General features: G+C 31.9%; 1 protein-coding gene across 1 annotated transcript in view; it reads right to left on the bottom strand.

Annotated features, from left to right (window-relative positions):
* LOC106456910 (hemicentin-2-like) overlaps positions 1-17,716 on the bottom strand; it is a 165,148-nt gene that overhangs the window by 144,676 nt on the left and 2,756 nt on the right. The gene's annotated exons all lie outside the window — the stretch shown is intronic.

The raw sequence follows: 17,716 nt of genomic DNA, 5'->3' as shown, positions 1-17,716 counted from the left end.
CAAAACTAAAGCAGATAGAGAAATAAAAGAAGCTTATTGGATTACTAATCTAAACACTGTTCAACCTTTCGGAATTAATCTAGATCCTGGAATCGGTGATTTCCTTTCATTGGTTTCATCTCTGTCAGAAAAATGATTTTTATTCTTTGCTTATTTTTCTCATGTAATGTGAACGCTGAATTTCTTAAAACTTACTATTTATTTAAGATAATTTTCCATACCTGTTTTTATAAATTGATTAGCATAACATATCTTTTTCAATCAGTCTCCAGGTGTCACCTTTATTTTATTTAAACACATAAGTATAGTTTTAAATTACATATATTTATCCATTTCTAAAGTCAAATATCTCTAACACCTTTTCACATACACTCTCGCCATCGACTACACTGTACGGGAAATGAAATGCTTACAACAGTACATAGAGAAATAGACTAAACATTTCCTGGCAAACCGGATGACCTTCATGACGTCACTAAACTCCTTTTATATATATATATATATACATGTATATCACTCATTCGATTACACCACCATTCCCAGTTTGCCCCCGAAGAAGAAAGGTCCACCTTTCTAAAGCGCTTGGGTTATAGGGTTTATTACTCATTTCTATCAAGACTTCTTGAACCTACGTGTTCTTCTAACATCTTGAATGCATTTACAAAGTGATAGACTAGAGGGAAGGTAGGTAGTGAACATCACCCACCACCAATCCTTGGGCTACTCTGGTGAGACCGAATTGGGTTTTTGACTGAGCAGCATCTATATAAATAAATGAGTAAAATTATTATACAAGTTTGAAAGTTATAATAAAATTTAATTCAAGACAAAACATGAATTAATAAAGAATTTTTTTGAATAAACCAAGAGAAGTTGAAATTGGAATTCTTAACCTAAACGATACCTTATGCTCACAAAGGTTAAAAAGTCGGATAAGAAACCCCTAGGGTTTAGGTATAGCCGCTCCAAACTTAACTACTAACAGAAGGAAAGTAGGCATTCATCAGTAGGTGCAACCACAAAGGCTTTGGCCGACACATATAATGGAATAACGGGACTGGGTGCCTCAATCATAATGTACTCGCCGATAAAAGTACTAATTGTGCTCAGCAATATTGAATCTCTAACCCTGAACTCTTTGCTTCACAACCCGATGTGCTAACTACTAGGCTGGACCCAGCGCCACGTTTTCAGTGTCTTCACTCAGTTGGCTTCAAGACTCTTTGAATGACGCGATAGGCAATGTCGTTCAAAATATTGTAAAAAAATACTATCATCTATCCATCCAAATCATAGAATCTCCGTCATAATACTTCACAAATAGCACAACACAATCCAATCCCTTAAGCGGCTATCATTTCAGAAATGGCTGAAGGAACTATCCCCATTCTACAAGAGTAGATACAAATTATAAAGATTTCAGTGCTGGCGAGTTTTACATCGAACAAAGTTGTGCAGAACATTTTTGGAGAGTGATGAATGCTTTTCGTATCTCGACTCTTTCAATGCACCCACAATTATGGAGAGTAGATAGCAGAAAATTTACTGAAGGTTATCTCACATGTTTAAATACTGAATGTAGTAAAAGCACCTTAAACGTTTAATTCTGCACTTTATTCCACAAATACAACAAGTAATCGTTTACAAGATTACAACAGCACGTTTCGACGACACCAACCAGCCATTACGACTCAGATAGATATTGATTTCCTTGCTCGTTTTAAACTAAGTATTATCTGTACTTTCAAATTGTCGTAACTGGTTAATATTTTACAACCTTACACAATACTAAGTCATCCTTATACGATATCTCTGTATTTATGCTCACAAAGCTATAACGCAGAGCATGATGGTTGGGTCCTATTACAAAATCAATGATAATCCGGATTACTTTAGCAAGCAGTGTATGTTTATTGCTCTACTAATACATTATGGATTATTATTTTTTAGTAATACGTTTGAACTGTGTACGGTTGAAGATGTCTGTGAACGTCTTTATTAACAAAAATAATCCTATTTGGTGTAAAGGTAAATATAATCTGTGGCAAATTGTTTTGAGGATATGAAGTACTTGTGCTACTGGAACTGCTGTTGAAATCACGTCAGATTGCATCAGATACGAGCCAATGATATATGCAAGTTTAGAACTAACTCCCATCCTGCACCATTATTAACTTCTAAAGTAATTTAATTCACCCACGCCGTTCAAAACTCTAAATAGTTTCAGGTAACAATGAAGATCTTAAGTCATTTATAGCATAAGATAATTAACAACTGCTTTAAAGTGAAAGGAAGAAAAGAGTTAAGTTGAAATTAGCTCTTTTAACGCCCTCACCCAAGATGCAATTAAAATAATAGATATCGAAACTACATCAAAAGGTAATGGATGTTTTATCTCTAGAGAATGAAGAGATAATTTCCTTTCCATCCACCGACTTTAATGTTAATATTTAATTCAATGACTTTTTTCCCCACCAGGATATGTAAAACATCTAATAATACAAGTCTACGTACAATGTTCACTTTTAATTAAACTTCATGGTCTTACGTTACTGAATATTCCTTAGATAAAAGAGAAAGAAAATAAAACAGAAAATAAGTACCCTGGAAACAATTCTGAGCAAGATACATGACATAATCCTCTATTCAAAAATACATTAGACATTCTTTACTAGACTTAACTCTAAACCATTAAAGCACTCATTAATCCAACGAGCGATTGATTCCTGTTCAAGCTACAAAATGGGTATGGTTGTTTGATTTTGGTTCATGAAAACTATTACAAAATAGGTACTTCAATTTTACATGATTAAACATCACATATGTGTAGTACAATATCTTTTATACTTATTACAACCACTCAAAGCTCATTAAGATTCCAGAAATGTATAATACTAACAAAAACGAAAATAAATAAACAAATAGTTTAAACTTTCGGATAAGATATTCTTGTCCTCGGTAAAATAAGGAAAAAAAGAGACTGATGACCTAAAAAGATATAAGAAGTATAACTTTGTTAAGGTCTTCGATTAAGTTCATATATATAACATTTTAAACATCATCCTTGTAGAAATACATTATCAACTATAAGCATAACGTTTATTACAATTACATGTATCAGTTTTCTAGAGCAAGTGTCCAATTGACAATTTTACCAGCTTCTAGGATTAACTGTTAAGTTTTTGATTTAACTGTTACCGTCGGCTTTTACATGTTGTACGATCAAATATATATTTAGCTTACGTCACTGTGTTACGACTTGTATCGCACTAGATCACATTACGTTATCAATGTATTTCAACATTTAAAAATACATCAATATATATGTATTCCTAATGAATCCCCGGTTAAAAAGTCTTTCGTGCATTTTTGATTTGTAACTCATTATATGGGTTAAAAATGTGTTAGAAATTAGACGCACTAACATATCTTGCTTCTTTTAAACTCCTCCCTTCCCTCAGTGGCTTAGCGCCAAGTCACTGAGCTTACGACGTTAAAGATCGGGTTTCGATATCCGTGGTGGGTACAGCAAAAATACTCTATTGTGTAGTTTTTGCGCTTAACAACAAGCAAATAAATGCCTTTTTTTTTTCAAAATTCATTTATGCAAAAACAATTTGTAAAATAACACCAAACCAACCTGTGTTTACCTCATATTTTTTTCAATTATTGATTCTAAAAATATACATATTTTGGCCCCTGTCTTTCTAATCTCATCGACGCATATTTATCTTCAAATTTTGAATTTCATACGAGTTTCCTTGCACAATCTTAAGCTTCATGATTTTACATGAAAAGAGCGGTATAAACATTTTTGATTTGTAAGACAAACGTAATTGAAAATAAGAAATTCCTTAATTGATCAGTAGTGTCAGAAATATATATATATATATTTAATAAATACTTTTTGAATTGTGGATTATGTGATTCAGATTATAGATTCTAACTAGTTTAACTTTTAAACCTCATTATATTTAGGTAATTGATATTGTGCGTATTAGACATCTTTCCCAAAATATATATGCTAGCTTTTGCAAGGCTTTATTCAGAATTGACAAATTTTAAATAACGAAATAATAAAACGTAAAGGGAAGAACAAATAAATATTTTATTAATCAAAGTCTACAAATATGGCCATAAAAGTTATTGTAGTAGCCTATTTGACCACCTACGTCTAATTATCAGTTAATTACAATTTTATTTTACTAGGTATTACTTATTAGTTAGTTATCTCCCGAATGAGTGAATACGAAACCTATCTTTTTTTCAATAAGGTGCAGCATCGAATCCTGCCCTCAACCATCATACAGGACTTTCTCAGGACTTCCTTAAAAACTATAATAGATTAGCAGCCCAAACCAGCATGCCTTCGGACTTATACCGCTAAAAACCAGGTTTCGATACTCGTGATGGGCAGAACACAGTGTAGCCTGTTGATTAGTAACAAACAAACAACAACTTACTATGATAGGGATTGATATATAATCGCCAGTACTACTTAACATCTCTAAAACGAGATCGTATTCTTTTACACGTCTTACTTCTTTTCTTTTTTTTTCGTTTCCTGAAAGTTAAGCTTTTGTTTGGAATTAGAAAACATAAAATATTCACGAAGAATAACTAGCATGGTTTTGATATCACGTATATCACCTTTATAATTCTATATAAATTTGTGAATTTATATTAACAGAAAATGTATTCGTTAGAAATGAAGCGTTAGTAAAGTGAACAGAATTATGTCACGTGCCATAAAAAATGTTATTGTATGTCTGAAGGACAGTAGTAAAGTATAAAGACAGTAAGTCACGTTTTTCTGAATGTGATATATGAAGTGATATTTTAAATCAACTTCTAATGAATGTATGAACAAGGCCATTAACGAGACCTGAAACCATAGCCCGATCCAATGTGGATTAAATTTCTTCGTGAAGGTTATGGTTGCAAAAGAGATTCCTCGATCCAGGAGTCCATTACTATGAATCATACATATCTCCTGATAGGTTTAGCAAGTTGACGAAGGTTCACAAGTCAAATTTCACTTTTCCAGTCAAATCGCGAAATCAGTAGCTGTTTTCACAAGAAACTAAACCTGCAATACAGTTTTGTGCCTTTGATTTGCTTAAATGTTGCTTTAAAACCGACATCAACGCACAAGATCTGTGTACAAATAATAACTCGGACATCGTTCTCATTGGGTTGTTGCAACGGAAAACAAAATGGAACAAGTAGATCAAAGATCAGTATTGAGACTTGGAACATCGGTCTTTTAAAGCTTTGATCAGTTCTCAGTTTCTAAACATTTTGCTCATAGTATCCTCAATCAGGTGATTTATAATGGTTAATATTGTCTCTATATAAACCAAAAACACGTTTTGTTCAACATTTAGGTCCAGAATGTTGATCTAAAGGAATTATTCCTTTTACATTTGTAAACTTCTAGAAGGTAAAATACAGTTTATCTTGTAAAATATCTTCTCTTTAAATTTGACACCTAGTTTCGAATTGTTTACGAGTAATATATATATATATATATATAGTTATAACAAGTATGTTAACTTGTTTACGATAGGTGGTGAGACCTATTGGTTTAATTATGATGTTTAATTTATATTTGAATTCGTGTATTCGAGTTATGCAAATCTACCAAAAATGTTATATCTGAGAACAATCAGATCTATATACTTGTGCAAAAGAGTAAATGTTTTTAAGCTACTTGCCTCATAAATCAGTTTGATGGTGTGACGTTTATTAAATATATACATCAAAGAAAATGTGTTAATGATTCGTTTTTGCAATGCAGAAACCCCGCCAACAGGTTTTCAATTAAAACATTTTTTAAATAGAATGTAAATTATTTTTCCTTATTCTAAATGTTAACTATCACGTTACATAATATATCACGCACTATGTTTCTTATCTCTAAACTAAATATTTTAAATAATGACTAAAGATGACATTTGAATCCCTGCATGCTTTTCACTAATCATTTAGAGTACAAAGATGAGGTTTCCCAACGCCAGTGTCAATAGTCTGGCAGCTCAGAAATCCATAGGTTCTGCATTTAGTGACTTAAGTGGTATATTTTCGTATGAAAACATGAATATCCGCTTTTCTATCAAGCCACTTGAAGTATGCGGCGGTTGAACGGATATGCCATGGAAATGACTTGGATACACATAACTTTAGTCGGTTTTCCAGACGGAGATCCTACTTGGTTATGTTGTATACTGTTACCTGGACACGAGAACGGGTCATTGACCTATGTTTTCAGGGATTCTCACATGTTACTATTACTGGGGTGCAGATCTCTTGCAGAATGTTAATATCCTTTTCTTTTCCAACGCCATTAAGTAGAAGAGATACCTCCATCTTGAAAATTCTAAATCTCTAATTTGAAAACGCAATTATAATTTGAATGTGTGAACATTTTGGTCAGAAAGAGTTATTCCACAACCTTCTCAGTTTTCGGTGGCATCACACTACTTACGTTGCCCAAATAGTGTCAAGACGTATTTCTAATACATTTAGTCCCATTGAGACTTCATATCGACTGTGATTATCAAGTAACTTGCTGATTCATATTCAAAATCATTTTAATATAACGCACCAAAAACTTTGTAATCGTTGCTAAGAGATATAATTAAAACTTGTTAAATACTATTCCGATGTTTTTGCCAATTAGTGACATTGTGAATAATTACTAGTAGTGGTGTACTTTTAACATGACAGCCTTTAAGGCGGAGCATTTTGCAATGAAAACTATGCAAACAACAAAAGCTTTCAAATTAATCATTACACAGAGTTGGTAAAGTTGTTGTTGTTTTTATTTCCTTAGTGCAAAGCGACATAGTTTACAATCTGCAATCTGTCTACAGCGGTAAATCGAACCTTGGATTTTGGCGTTATAAATCCTTAAACTTACCGCTTACTCATTAGATGACCAAATTTGATAAAGTGAAACAAAAACATTATTTTTGAACGAATAAGGTATCCGAAAATGAAGACTTTTAATAATATATGAACAAATTCTAAAAAAGAAAAATAGAGTTATCTAATGTCTCGAGCTCTTGCATATTAAATGCCTAATCGTTCCAAATTATGCAAATAAGTTTCTTTCCTTTTAATAGATAGTAACGTTAGCTCTATAAACAAAGATTTAATTACTAAACTCTAACACGTTTGGATAATGACGCTTGTGAGTTGTTTAAAAACTTCACAAAAAATCAAAAACAATATTACAAAAATACGCAGGAATTTGTTTGCCTACTCCTTTGTTCAATATTAGTAGAAATGGCAACATGATGTGTGAAATATTTTCAATTACAAAATTCCACTAATCATTGCAAATGCAAAGCGTTTTGTCAACAACTAGGGCTTAAGAAACATTCACTCTGATCGAGAGAGAGATCACAGATACATTTTCAACAAATAATGACGAATCATGAGATAAAATTTATATCATTACCTACATATTAGCATCAGTTGTTTCTGTTTCTGATAACTGATGTAAAAAGATTTTAAAGCTAAGGTATTCAAGACGTTTGCTTTCAATATCGTATGTAACAGAGATGGGGAAAAACTTTTTCACAAGTAACGCTCAGATGTTTTACCAATTATGAAAGATTAATTATTTGTTTATGTAATGGTGATTATTTTCATGAGGATACTTGTTTCTCACTAATAGCTTCGTTTTCAGAATATATAATATTTTACGAATTGTTTAATTTCATTTTATAAGGTATTTGGCCATTTTGGCACATTATTTTGTAACAGATATAACATATCTAATTGGAATAGACTGTGACAAAGATAACTACAATAATAGATTGTACTTATACGTAGGGAATATTCTTTCAGATTGTTTTTACTCTTTTAATTAAATCCAGAATTAAATTAATCTAAATGCAAAAAAGTTCAACTAAATGAGACAACGCATACAGCTTGAACTTTACTATTTTAAGAAATATAAAAACACGAAGGACAAAAAGAAATAGGTAAACCATAACAAAAGAAATTCGATAATACGTGTGCTTTATAAAGCTAGACCTTCATTCTTTGTTAATTTATCGATGGTTGAATTCATTTAAAAAACAAAACACAGGTTCATTTTGATGTGGTTTTACCATTTCACAAACTCTTACAAGCCACGAACTTCTCAACAGTTAATTGCCTAGTCTTTATCCAATGTTTCAAGTTTTTTAGATATTTCAATTAATTGAAATTCACAACAAGTAGAGAATCAATAATTCTGTATAATGACGTGCCATTTTTCAAAGGCCCGGCATGGCCAGGTGATTAGGGCGCTTGACTCCCAATCTAAGAGGCGCGGGTTCGAATCCCCGTCACACCAAACATGTTCGCTCTTTCAGCCGTGAGGGGGGATTATAAAGTGATGTTTAATCCCACCATTCGTTAACGCTGGGTGGTTCTAGTCTTTTACTGCTAAATTAGGGACGGCTAGCACAGATAGCACTCCTGTAGCCTTGCGCCAAATTCAAAACAAACCAAACCATTTTCAAAACTTCCACTATAGTATCTTACTTTCTTAATATTTATATCCTAATTCCTTAAGGAAAGTTAATTAAATTTAAACGGATAGCGAAGACAACTTTCTGACACAAGTATCACAGTACCCTGATTGTCATAATGGTTATTAAATCATTTCTTTATAAATAAGGACAATATTAAAATGAACTTTCCAATTTTCTAAATGTTTTGGTGAACGTATCAACACGCTTACGATAGTTTTTGCGTATAGACAAAGATAACAGTTGATTACTTTCACAATGTAGAATGGCCAGTTTATTTTAATAATCGTCTTTAAAGAAATATATTTAAGGTAGTTATAAAGACTGAACTTTTTGCCCCGTGATGCTTACTCCAACATGAAAAAATAAACAAGCAAATAAAAACACGAGCCTTCGTTATGAACGACCACCGATGGCTCAGTGGTAAGCTTACAGGCTCATAACGCTAAAGATCGGGTTTCGACAAAAGCGGTAGGTACGATATAGATAACCCATTGTGTACCTTTGTGGTTAAAAAAAATCGTAAGCAATAAAATAATGATATCAAAATAGTAAATATAGCAGTTTTAAAATGCAACTGTAAATTTTTACAAAAATAAAATAGAAATACAGTCTATCAGGAAACTTTTGTCATTGAGGTAGACCTTTATCAGTAATCCTAGACAAAGGACAAATAGAAGAACAAGTCAGGCCTCTTACAGTGATGGTTTGTATAATACATGTATGATGTTTAGGTTATCTTTTGAATCTATATTTATATAGGTTTTCGACAAGTTTTTTCGAATCTCCTATCCTGGATTATTGGTTTAACCATGGAATTCCCTGAAACCAGTCTAACTCGGAGAGAAGTTACAATTTTGAGAATGAGAGAAAAAGAAACAGCTTGTTTGATGAATATTATAGAAAAATAAAAAATAGCATTAATACTTCATATGTTCTTTAACGAAAACCTATAGATTTACTGTAGTGAGAAAAAATACAACCTAAGCACTACATACATGTTTATAGAATGTGTTAATCTTTAGGTTTGCTGTAATTTTAAGGAATAAAAATCTGACCTCCGGAAGATTCAAATATCAGTATCAAAGACTTTAAGCCAGTGTGATCTATATATATATATATAAAGAACCTTACGAGAACGAGCAAGTATTCACAATTAAAGTATGGGCCAACTTTAACAGTGTTAGTAGGCAAGAGTTCGGTATACTATATAAAAAGTACCAACGAACAGAGATACTTACAACTTTGCTTAAAAAGTAGAAAAGTAAATAGTATGATGCACACTACTACAATTTACTTAAATGCTAAGTGAAACGTAACAGAGTTTCCACGTGTAACAATATAATGGATGTTTCGTAAGTTCCTCTGTTTCGTAAGAAGTAAATAATTAGAGATTTTATTAATCTATGTAAATTGATCAATGTATTGTATATAATTATAGTTGTTTATCATCAAACAGTTCATATATATTTATGAACGTCGTTTTTGCTTAGTGTATAAAATTAGATTGAAACCGAAAAAACATAAACCAAGTCTTAATACGTTATTAGGTTATGCTTAACACAGAGATGAATAGAGCATTCTAATCTTTCGTGGTTTCTAAATTTATCAAAATATTTTAATACGACGAGGAAAAATTCCAAATTCAGTAATATTAAGAATCATTCCCATAAAAGATCAGTTATTAACTTAGACCTCGATAACTAAGACTACATCACAAAATAATCCACATAAACCAGCGCTATCAAAAGGCAAAGCTTCCTTAAAACGCAGGAAGAAGCTGTTACTCAGATTGTGAAATTACATGCAAAAATAGTATTATGGAGATAAAGGTACACGACCTCAGTTTGACCTTGAGACTGAGCGATTAAAAGGAAGTGAGGGGGTAAGAGAGACTCAGCTGCTGCTATACGACCTCGTTTAGTTAACTACCACATGCAGGAGCTTAGGGTAGCAAATGTGGTTCATGATGATAACGATCAAGCTAAACATCCCGAGATTGCCTGAAGTGGTCCCTATGTGATTCTGAAGAATTTATTACATGGTTCAAGCATTTCTAATTTACAAAGGCTGATTCAGATAATTCACGGTGAAGGAGAGGGATGAGATACGAGAGGTGGTTACCTATGCTATTAGGTGTTCGAGTCAGCATTTCGTTGCTATCTAATGGATCACTAAGGCAGCCAATAGCCTTGTTGAGCAGCAGGGCACATTAAAGAAGCTATGAGGCTGTATCTAAGGACTAAGGTTGAATGGGGATGCAACAATGACGCTTATTCTTCCACGCCGAGTATAACACGTTCATCAAGGTTCATGCTTCCCAATACTATTGGAGAAGATGAATGCTTTCTCTCAAAAGATAACAGCATCTGAAAAAAATATTGCAATAGAGAAGCTAGTAGCAAAAACTAAAACGATTTTTTTTATAAAGCGCGTACTTGTTTGCCCCTGTTTCTTTGTCATTCCCTATTGAAGTGAAGTCAGACTCATTTTGAAGGGTAGTACAAGGGTTTCACAAGTTAGCATTTGTTGGGTATTTACCTCCTTGGATGTATAGATTAGGAGTGATCATTTAGAGGTTAACTAAGGATTGTAGAAATCCATACTAGGATACCATTATTCTTAATCTTCTATCTTTCCTGAGACAATAGCCAGTCGTGGCTAACAATAAGTACAGAAACAACCAGTTAAGTAAAAAGCCACACTAATAATCATTATACACATGTACACACATATATATATACTGTATATTTCTGAAATCTGCTATATTGTAGACACTTATGACTCTCTGCCTGTCGTTAGACTTCACTATTTGTAAACGATGATAGACTTCGAATCGATATTGAAAAATTAAAAAATCAATAGTTATTAAATTAGTTTCATGGTAAATTATAAACTTTATAGTTTGAGCGCCTCCTACCCAGAATGCCAAGTGCAATTAAGACATTTTCATATGTTGTCATTGTGCTTAAATCTATATGGGAAGTTTCAGAGTTTCACAATCAATTAATAGACAGAAAGATTCTGTGTCTGGCAAGCTTCGATGACAGATAAGTAGTTATAATATACTAAAAGGTTTAGATCTCGATATTTACATTAGCATAGCTAACCCTTAGACCTCTTAATAAGAGAAATTTCCTACCTTATACGTACCATATCCCTCACCATCATTGTCATTTTTATTGGCAATGGTTTTTCAGGACGAGATATCTTTTGGACAATGAAAGATTAACAGTTATAGCTTTTCCTTTGTTTTCAACCGTTAACGTGTTATTGGCACTTGCGCTCTATAAATGGTCTAATATATAAGAAGTCCGAAAACTACAATTCTTCTGGAAACAGTAACTTATTATATAAATAAATAGCATTAAAACAAATAACTAGCAATACTGTAAGTACAGACAATGACAAAATAATGGCAGGCGCTATATCAACGACAAATGCACAGGTTTATTAAAGCATTCCACTTTTAAGGCATTTCTTTGATAGTGTTTTCTTTTTTTTAGCGTACAAGGCTCACTACGTTTGTTGCATGATTAATCAAATTTTATAAAATTATAAACCCGTAGAAAAATTACGATCGCTGACGGCATTCGCTAAAACGCGCTCTTCAGGTTAATTTAAGCGATGTTTATGTACCAAAATTATGCAAAGGTATATGTTTGAAACTTTGATTTTTTCTTTTTCAAAAGTGTCATTCATAATATAAACTGGCTTAGCAATTTACTTATTAATAATCCACTGATTAAACATGAACAGCTTTATTGTTCTGAGAACTCATTGCGTAAGAATCGCTACTGAGGCACAACACGAGAAACCGGGTTTCGATATCCCTGGTGGGCAGAACACAGATAGCCTATTGTGTAGCTTTGTGCTTAATTACAAACAAACAAATACTGAGGCACGAAGCAATGTAACGCCACTAACAACATCCTATGTTTTAACATTATACCTTTAAACAACATAACGGTTGGTAACAGAATCACGAGCTATAACAACTCATTCAGATAAAATAATTAACAATGAATTTGGTAACAGAATCACGTGTTGTAAAAACTCTTTCAGATAAAATAACTAACAACGAATTTGGTAACAGAATCACGAGTTATAACAACTCTTTCAGATAAAATAATTAACAACGAATTTGGTAACATAATCACGAGTTGTAACAACTCTTTCAGATAAAATAACTAACAACGAATTTCATATAAATTAGTTCATATGAAATTTTAGCAAATTGAAGATGTTCTTTTTCTAGCCTAGATAAACGACATTATATTTTATAATTTATTGAACCGATATTCATCTGAATCCAATATATATTTATATATACACACACAAGCTTAATATTTTTTAGGCTTTGTTTTCTGCAGTTGTTACTTATTTTCGTACTAAATACTCTTGTGTGCTGGCAACCAATTATTTTTAACTCTAGACTAATCGAAATTTATTAAAAACAACAATCACAAAACATTAGCTTATATCTCTCGATAAATGACTAGTGCACGTTTCTCTATGAATTTCAATCATCAATTTTTTCAACACTCACCATTTTATGTTATTGAGTTTAAGTTATTATGTTTACGTTCATCGGTAAGCAAAATTTGGGTGTTTGATCCTTGCGGTGAAAACAGTGTAAACAGCCCATTTTATAGCTTTGCGATAAAACAAACAGACCTGAGGTGCTAGGTGTACGCTATTGCGTTTAAATTCATGTTTTGTGTAATTGGTAAGCTGAGATGGTCTCAATATCAAATGACTATCTGTTTATGCATTCTGTAAACAATAATCAATTTAAAAGTTTGTTATAATTAGTTTGCTTAAAACTTAATGGTTATAATGTTTAAAATACGTATTTTTCCCGATTTTCCGGTGATTTAAAGGAAACCTTAAAAGTTTGTAGTGCTTGTTTTCTTCTACAGCGTATGTGTGTGTGTCGCCTTTATTAGTTAATATTTCATTCAACAACAACACACACACACACACGTATATATATATATATATATATATTTATACACATATATACATACATGCATATAAACAAACAAACAAAGTAAAGTTTCGGATGTAAATATATAATTTCTTCACGTTTACGCTGAAAGTAATACGGTCAGGTTTACTGGTACTCTGAAAACAGAGTATTTTCTACATTTTGTTTGTTTTTAAGCGTAAAGCTACACAATAGCCTATTTGCAATGTGACATGTTGCGGGTATCAAACCGCGATTTTAAACGTTATAAGCCTACATGAATACGCTGAGACACCAAGGTCATATTTCCTACAAATTCTAGCACCTCTTGTTTGACTGCGATACGCTGAATTTTATTACTCAGAAATAACAGAAAAAAAACAACTTGCAAGAAGATATAAGATTACGAAATCGCTTTTGTTATTTAATTGCAATTATCAATTTTCATATTGTATACACTGTTTTTAATATTTAGACCTTAAATAGATATAACAGAAACAACAACTCCAGTGACTTCTAACGTCTTAATTAGCTGTTCAAAAGGAGGGATCAGAAAGCTAGAACTTTTACAATTTGAGGTTCCTTTGAAGTAAAAATGTACCCCGCAGTTTGGTACTCCAAGAGTTGGCGGTGTGTGCTATTGACTAGCCGCATTCTCTTTAGTCAATTATTTGAAAACTAGGGACAGCTTTGCGCGAACTTTGGAAACAAACAAACAAAATAGCTTTCAGGAAAAGCACGTTTCACGTGATTACTGAAATAATGATAATAGCAAAGAAAGAGAGATTGTTTATTTTCCATTCTTTTCATTTAACGTTTAGGAACCTTCATTAATATAAATACAAGAATTGCATTCCACGTTTTACTCAATTCGCACTTAGCCTGCAAGACTTAATTCCAAAAATTTGGCGTTAACTTACTTTTATTTCAAGAGTCAACAGCCTATCTTAAATATAACTTGGACCAGACACAGTCACTTGTGTGAGCTATTTACTCTTATCCAAAAATGCCTTTAACGTGATTGCAGATCAGTTCTTAAGTTAAATTTGAAGTGAATCTCTTCACATATATACCAATAATCATTAAATGGATCTTAAGTATCACCAACGAAATTAAAAAGGTTCAACTATAGCATCAAGGTAAACCGATAAGAAGGTAAACTACAACCTATCCTACTTCATTAGGTTCAGACAGATTTAAAGATAAAATTGATGTAGTTATTCAAAAGAAAAGTTTAAGTTTGAAAGAAAAAAAAATATATTTTTAATTTATGGTGAAGTGTTTGTAACCCTTAGTGAAGTAGGTATTTGATTTCAGTTATGTGTCCCATTCCAATGGTCCCCCGGCGGAACAGCGGTAAGTCTTCGGATTTACAACGCTAAAATCAGGAGTTCGATTCTCCTCGGTGGACACATCAGATAACATATACCAATGAAATAACGTTAATTTTCTTTCTGGCAAATACCAACAGGTTTTGAAAGAAATCACTAACAAAATTGAGTTTTTATAAAACTAGATTTTGAGGGATATTTTCTCGATACTTGGAATTCACGTAAGGTAAAAATGGTGTATAAATTACAATTCAAAAAACAATAATAACCCAGGGTTTTTTCATCATTTCCTTTTCTTCTGGGGCGAATCATTACATTATCGTTTGCTTACTTTGTACATGCTATTTTAAACATAATGGAACAGTCGCTGCTTAGATTTTTAAGAATAAATAAAGCGTAATGTAAAAAATAAAAAAAAAATAGAATTGACTCGAGTTTTGAAAGTCACCTCGTAAATGTAACTGTGTTTTACATCAGATAAAAGCATTAAGTGTTTTACGAGTTGGCCTTTTGCAAGCAACTAAAGAAATAATTATTTTATATTGTTAAAAATAGTTTATTACTGATGATGAGCGTGTGCTACCAAATATTTCAACAAAAAAAGAAAAATTCGGTTAGTATTGTCCGAATATAAATATCGTACCATTGACAGTATATATATATAGTAGGCCTTAAAGAAGTATAGACTTTATGATTCTAACGAAATCCATCAAGCACTTTCATCATTTTATGAATAAGTCATTATATTTCATTCTAAAACATATGATATTAATTCATCCTTAACTCGTCATTTTAATTACAACTCACACACAAATACTACCTAAAACAAAGAACGGAAACTGAATGTTGAAGTAACTGATTCATTGTTTTTATAAGAAGAATGGATACTAAAACTGAAGTTATCTAAAAAGTTATGACACTTAAGTGGAGAAGTTTTTAACCATAAGAGGTCTTTATTATATGTTTAAAGTGTTGTGAATATATTTATTAAGTTATAAAAAATGAACAATTGAAATATTAGGTCGTCTATAATTTCAGTATTTTTAGTTTATATTTAAAGTTAATTGACTTAAGTATTCAGTATTACTTCAACATGTTTCGTTCTCTCGGTTCAACAACTAGAGGGACAAAATATTTGTTTGTTTCAAAGCTCTTGTAAAATAGTAATAAATTTATATATATATATTGGTTATAATCAACAAAACACAGTTAGTTTCTAAGAATAGACGAAGTCATTTAGCTGGTAAAAAGCAGTAAATTACACAGTTCTCAAAATGTTATTTATTTAATACTTAATCGTACTGCCTTTGGTCCCATATCCTCAAACGTTAATGAAAGAAACTGTTCCATTCCATGCCCCCCTCCCCGCCCCCCATGGTTTATTGTAGTGCGTTATATAGATCATTTATTACGAATATTACCTTCACGGAGGTTAAATTATACCAGTCATTTTTTTATTTCGTGTGCTTTGCTGTTAAGCTTAAGGGTTTGTTTTATTTACTCCAAATTTATAGCGTATATCTAGGAAATATAGATGCCATTTGTTATATTTATAAACTTCATACTTGTTCAACTTCTAGTAAGTTAATATAATTTATAGTCTGCTATGTAAGTAAACTTGGAGAAGCAAAAGAAGACTCCACATAGCTCATGTAATGAAATATGAGTCACAAATAAGTAGAAATACTGTTATTATATAATGTAAAAGAATGAGATTAACTAAAATAAATATGTAATTATCTATCTTCTGCTATAGCTATATTTACGAAATATAATAGAATGAAAGCCTAATCAGTTGTGATTTATATGGAACAAAATCAAACCTTACAGAAAGGACCTTACAAGACACATCAAACTATTGTTTAGAAGTAAGTAGGGTTAAAAAACGCAAAGAGTTTAATTAAATAGTACTAAAATAATATTTCTTTAGATCAAAAAATAAATAAAAATGCTTCATTCAAAAATTTGACCGCTTGGTTAAGAAAGTTTTAATGTATAAACCTGTTTGACCACACTTCGCTATTAGTTAAGGATGTTTTAATGTGTAAACCTGTTTGACCACACTTCGCTGTTAGTTAGTACTAGCAGAGATCTCCAAAATATTAGCGGCCAAATTAATATCTTTATTGCAACAATGTTTCTTTTAAATACAGGATTTCTAGAATAATACAAAAGAGTTCTAATCGCAAACACCGAAATATATAACTCCACTAGTCTTAAGCCTAACATTAGTTAAGCCTTTATTAAATATGACCTATCTTCGATAAAGAAGTAAATTAACACTGTAACTTATGTAAGTTGTTTATTTTCGTTAAGGCTCAACTTTACCGATAGTTTACGATCTAACGTTAGACCTTTTAAAATCTTTTAATATACTACTGTACAAAATGTCCACTAATATATGTATATTTACATCCGACTTTTGTTTGCATCCGTTGAAATGAAGTGCGCGCGCACGCGCATTTAGGTAGTAAGGTGCACGAGCATTTTCAGAACAGATAAAAATGCTCAGTATTATTGATAATAGATCTGCAATAAGTGGGGAATTAAAATTAACGAGCACAAAACACAGGTCATGTTATTCACAAAATCGTACAAAACAAGCAATATAATACCACAGTTATATTTAGAAAGGACTCTCTTACAGTTAGCAAGCAACATCAGTAAAATTCTTAAGGATTACATCTGACTCAAAATTAAACTATATACCACACATTAATAGCATAAAAACAGAATTTGGAAGAAAAGCGAATTACCTTAGGAGTCTGACTGGCAAAATCCAAGAAGCTTCACCAGAAAATACATTAAATATTTACAGAACATATTAGGTCATTAAGAAATTAATGTTGCGTTTTGGAAAACTTTCATTAACCACCCCCAGAAAACGT

This window comes from Limulus polyphemus, unplaced genomic scaffold (genome assembly GCF_000517525.1).
Source record: "Limulus polyphemus unplaced genomic scaffold, Limulus_polyphemus-2.1.2 Scaffold271, whole genome shotgun sequence".
Classification (NCBI taxonomy): domain Eukaryota; kingdom Metazoa; phylum Arthropoda; class Merostomata; order Xiphosura; family Limulidae; genus Limulus; species Limulus polyphemus.
This window is presented reverse-complemented; position numbering and strand designations above follow the sequence as displayed.